General features: G+C 35.5%; 1 protein-coding gene across 1 annotated transcript in view; it reads right to left on the reverse strand.

The window, feature by feature from the left end:
* The window catches only part of LOC136030713 (uncharacterized), a 239685-nt gene extending 234176 nt beyond the window's left edge, over positions 1–5509 (reverse strand). Inside the window, exon 1 of the mRNA XM_065709785.1 lies at positions 5379–5509. The gene's annotated coding sequence lies outside the window, so the exon portion shown is untranslated. The remainder of the gene's footprint in view (positions 1–5378) is intronic.
* Between the last annotated feature and the right edge of the window lie 491 nt (positions 5510–6000).

Raw genomic sequence — 6000 nt, forward strand, 5'->3', positions numbered from 1 at the left:
GGTTATTCTACTTGCAGTTTTTGGACAGTTTAAGAAATTTTGTCCTAAGTTTAGCTAATGATAAAAATGTCATCAGCACAAGTGACTAAGGGGATATTGAGGCCAAAGAAAATACAAGACATCTCACACTGGTCTTGAGCTTTTAGGAAATAATTATTGAAATAACAAGGTGAGGCAATTGCACCTTCCCTGGCTCCTCTCTTAACTGGTATAGTTCCATCCTTGCCATTTCATTTTGCTTAAGAGGGACTTGTAGATTAGCATACATATCCTTTTGAGATCTAATTATAGCCAGATTTACTCCTTTTTTAACAGCCCTTAAAAGCATACTGGGGTGGCATCCAATACCATGTTGAAAGCCAAATTAATATGGAGGCATGTGAAATTTTTTCTTCAAGCTCTTTTATAAACAGTAGTTCATAAACCTTACATAAACTGGTTGAAGCAGTTATAAGCCTGACAGATGAGCATTGATTGGAGGTTTCTTGCCTTTTTTGAATAGATCTCCTATGCAGAATGTTGATAGACCCATGCCTTGTATAACAAGAGCTAAGAGCTCATATGGCACTTGTGACAAGGCCAGAAGAGCTAAGAGCCAAGAGCTCATATGGTAGGAGCTCTAACAAAATTCTAAGAATTAATAGATTGATTTAAAATGAGAATCAGAGGCTCAATGCCAATCGGGATTTAAAATAAGAGCTCTAAGTCATGATGTCATTCTAAATATCAAAATTCATTAAGATCAGATCACCCACTCGTAAGTTATAAATAACTCATTTTTTCTAATTTTTCCTCTCCCTTTAGCCCCCCAGATGGTCGAATCTGGGAAAACGACTTTAACAAGTCAATTTGGGCAGCTCCTTGACATGCCTGCCAATTTTCATTGTCCTAGCACGTCCACAAGCACAAAACTCGCCAAAGCACTGAACCCCTCCCCCCAACTCCCCCAAAGAGAAAAATCCAGTACGGTCACGTCAATCACGTGTCTATGACATTTGCTTATTCTATCCACCAAGCTTCATCCCAATTCCTCCACTCTAAGTGTTTTCCAAGATTTCCAATTTCCCCCTCCAACAACCCCCCAATATCAACAAATCTGGTAGGGATTTGAAATAACAGCTCTGAGACATGAATTTCTTCTAAATATCAAATTTCATTAAGATCTGGTCACCTGTTCTTAAGTTAGAAATGCCCCAATTTTTCTGATTTTTCCAAATTAACACCCCCCCCCCCAGCAACTCCAAAGAGAACAGATCCGTTCCAATTATGTCAATCATGTATCTAGGACTTGTGCTTATTCTTCCCATGAAGTTTCATCTGATCTCTCCCATCTAAGCATTTTCCAAGATTTATGTTTCCCTTCTCCAGCCCCCTATGCCCCCAGATCCAATTCAAGTCAAAAAAGGAGCATCTGAGACATAAGATCCTTCTATATATCAAGTTTCATTAAGATCCAATCACCTATTTGTAAGATAAAAATACCCCAATTTTCATGTTTTCCAAGAATTCCGGTTTCCCCCTCCAACTCCCCTCAATGTCAAAGGATCTGGTCGGAATTTAAACTAAGAGCTTTAAAGCACAAGATCCTTCTAAATATTAAATTTCATTAAGATCTGATCACCCATTCATAAGTTAAAAGTATCTCATTTTTCCGAATTACAGCCGCCTCCCCCCAACTCCACCAAAGAGAGCGGATCTGGTCCAGTTATATCATTCACATATCTTAGACTTGTTTTGATTCTTCCCATCCAGTTTCATCCTGATCTCTCCACTTTTAAGTATTTTCTAAGATTTCCAGCCAACCCCCCCCCCCCCAATACCACTGGATCCAGTTGAGATTAAAATAAAAGATCTGAGTTACGAGATCCTTCTAAATATGAAATTTCATGAAGATCCAATCACTCCTTCATAAGTTAAAAATATGTCATTTTTTTTCTAATTTTTCAGATTAACTCTCCCCCCCCCATTCCCCCAAATAGAGCAGATCTGTTCCAATTATGTTAATCATGTATCTAAGACTTCTGCTTATTTTTCCCACCAGGTTTCATCCTGATCCCTCCACTCTAAGCATTTTCCATGATTTTAGGTTCCCCCCAAACTCCCACCAATGGCACCAAATCCGACTGAGATTTAAAATAAGAGCTTTGAGACACAATATCCTTCTAAATATCAAATTTCATTGAGATCTGATCACCTCTTCATGAGTTAAAAATACCTCATTTTTTCTAATTTTTTCAGAATTAAGCATCCCCCCTCCCCAACTACCCCAAAGAGAGCGGATCTGTTCCAGTTATTTCAATCATGTATCTAGGACTTAGTGCTTATTTTCCCGCCAAGTTTCATCCTGATCCCTCCACTCTAAGTGTTTTCCAAGATTTTAGGTTTCCCCCTCCCAACTCCCCCCATGTCACCAGATCTGGTCAGGATTTACAATAAGAGCTCAGAGACACAAATCCTTCAAACATCAAATTTCATTAAGATCTGATCAACTGCTTGTAAGTTAAAATTACTTCATTTTTTCTATTTTTCCAAATTAACTGCCCCCCCACTCCCTCCCCCCAGATGGTAAAGTCAGGAAAATGACTATTTATAATTTAATCTGGTCCAGTTGCTGATACGCCTGCCAAATTTCATTGTCCTAGCTTACCTGGAAGTGCCTAAAGTAACAAAACCAGGACCAACAGACAGACAGACCAACAGAATTTGTGATTTCTATATGTCACTTGGTTAATACCAAGTGCCATAAAAATCATCTGATAGACTATATACTGATAGACAACAGAAGAGCCTAATCTTGGAAATGTTTATGTAGAGGTTAAACAGTGTTTAGCTTAATTCCTGGGGGTACACTACTCTTGACATGAACTGGTGTGGAGTAGATAGACACACTTTCATCCTATACATCAACAATCAAAGTTCTAGCCTATAAGATTCCCTGTACTCAACCAGTGCCTAATCTTTGCCAAATATTCTGATTAAAAGGTATCTTTCCTACACATATACACTAGGCTCCTAATCTACACTTGCCTTAGATTAAACCTATCTAAGATTGACTGTAGGCCTATTTGTGATTGGGACATGCTGTCCTAACTTTTGAATTATGTGTTGAAGATTAGACACCATTTATGCAGGATTAGGCTCAAGCTTTAAATGTGAGGCTAAGATTAGCCATGATGGTTGTATATCAGTATACTTGAAATTGTAAGTGTTGTATATAGTTTATACATTCAAACTAATAACATTGTTATAAAAAAGATTTTGACATATCCAATGGTAAACAATCCACTTCCTAGGTGGTATGATAGAGATTTTATAATGATCTAGCTTTTAAAGAGTGAATTGGCTGGCCAATTGTAGGGTATCTAACCATATTAGTCTAATAAAAAATCCTTATCACAATAGCATTTAAATAATCAATAATTACAGCTGGTCATTGAATGCCCAAATTATACAAATAAATTGCAACAAGCTTATTGATAAAGTGGTCAATTAGGAGTCAGGACCTGTAAATAAACTGTGTATCCTACTGGGGTAAAAAAAACCAGCATCTAATTGAGCAAAATTATGTAAAAATAAAACACTCACACCTAGTTACCAAACAGGAATTGAGAAGAATAGTATATACTACTCAATGGCAAAAATCTAAGCTATGCATCAATATGGTTATTATTAAAAGTATTAAAGATCACTTGAAATTTTCAGTTTATTGACTTATGTATAAGGACCTCTTTTTGGAAATACCAATATCATATTTTGACATATATAGCCTATATATCCTTTCAGTGTTTCAGTTTTATTCATGTATTAACAGAAAGCTGATTTTCTAGGGATTCTAAAAATGTAACTTTAATTGCTTGATGTTTACTTTATAAATCACAAATATTAAATATAATTTTTCTTTTTAATAGCTTGTCAAAATAGAGACTGGGCATTTAATTTATGCTGACAAACTATTGATAAAAATTTCAACAAGAAGGCAGGCTCTTGTTACTACCCTCTCATTTCATCATGCTGTATAGTAAAATATGGGTGGTTCAACAATCCTTCTCTAGTTTTCTAGAATGCCAAAGAAGTGTTTTTTTCTGTCCTGGAAAGAGGTCTAATTATTGATTAAATATATATTTGATAATAAGCCTATTATTTAGCTCTAAGATCTTACAGCTCTCTGATGTTATCAAAAAGTGCAACACCATTTTTTTGCTATATAGAAGTGCCAAGTGAACTTTGATGATATACTTGTCATTGTTCTTAGACCACTGATCAGTGCAGAATGATGAAAGATGTTTGTAAAGAGTAGCATAAGAAGATGTTAATTCTATGGCTTCACTTTATAGCATTATTGGTAAATGTTTAGTTTCATCTCAAGCTGTCTAAAATGAGTAATTCTGCAAATAGCAAGATTCTGATGTTTCCATATTGTTTCTTTGCCAATCCATTTTTATATCCATTTTACATCCATTTTTTAGCTTTCTAAGATCCCTCTCCAATGAAACTAAAAATGTGTAAAGTGGACTTGCTTGTAGGTAACATTACCTATAGAGCAAAGCATATTTGTTGATGAGCCCTGTGGGTAGCAGGGCAAGGTCTGTATTCCATATTTAGAATAATAAAACTAAAGAAAAACCTCAAACAAGGCTTATTAAATAAATATAGAATACAGATCTCACCCCACTGCCCACAGGGCTGACCCATGGACTAATACACTTTGCTCTATAGGTAATTCTACCTGTGAGCAAGTCCACTTTACATATTTTTAATTTGCCCCATGGAGGAGGAGCCAGAAATGGATGCACTCCTAGAATTAGCATTTCTATGTACTATAACATGGGAATTATGTTTCTTTGCAGCATAGTTTCCAGTTTAGACAGTTTGTGACAAAGCTAAACATTTACCACATTATTTGATGAGATATAAGATCTCATTCACAATGAGCAAAATACAGTGTTAATGTAGTCCTCACATAGCAATACATGAATTGATCTGTACAGAGTTCAGATACTAGCACAAAACTGACTTATTAGAGACTATTTATGTACTGAGGATCAGGCCTAGGATATTCTAAGGCAGTGGAAAGTTCTTTCTGTGGCACAATTTTTGAGTGGTTTCAGCCTCCCACAAGTTAGACTACAACACAAGCACAGAATATATTAAAGCTACAGAGTGAACAACGGAACTACATGAAACTCGAAAAGCGTGAATTTGAATTCTTAGATTTATCTTTACACTAGGCTTACCCTAAGCAGCTTCAGAAGAGAAGTTGATTGCACTTTTGCATGTAACAACCAAAATAGCCCATTATACACACTTATTGAATTAAAAAAAATTCTAAATCAAAATTGGGTGGTCAAAATACGGAAAAAAGTGATATTTATGCCCACCATTAAATCAAATTTCAGCGTGAAGTTTTGGATTCTGAAAAACCGCCATTTACGAATGACAATGAAAATGATGAATGTAAACAAAATCTCTTATCTTAATAAACCAAAAAATATTTTTAAGATGAATTCAGAATAAATCAGATTTTAAATTTTACTGATGTAAATTTGTTTGTGTTTATTCTAAATTATTTCCTTCAGCTTTTTTATCATGATTATTTCCTGTCGAGCGCGCCATGTTTAAAATTTAAACAGCCCGCCACGGATAAACATATTTGTATAATCACAAGTTCAGCGTATGTCACGTAAAAATAGGCTATTCAAAAATTAGGTTATTTAGGATCCATACTCGCTAGGCCTAGGCTAGCTTAGATTTAATAGCATTAGCCTTCACAAGGTGCCACATGTGATAGGCTACTGAAATGCTACCTGTCACCCAAGCAAAAAGTAGGCTAAATATATACAAAATTCCATAACTATAAAATAGTGACAAGGTGAACTTACTAGGCCTACCTGATTATATTTTGTATGCACTTTCAAAATGTAATAATCAATCCACTTGTAGCCTAAGTACACCTCCCTTGATGGTCTCAAATATAGTTCTAAAATAAATGAAAACACTAGA

Source organism: Artemia franciscana, chromosome 8 (assembly GCF_032884065.1).
Source record: "Artemia franciscana chromosome 8, ASM3288406v1, whole genome shotgun sequence".
Classification (NCBI taxonomy): Eukaryota; Metazoa; Arthropoda; class Branchiopoda; order Anostraca; family Artemiidae; genus Artemia; species Artemia franciscana.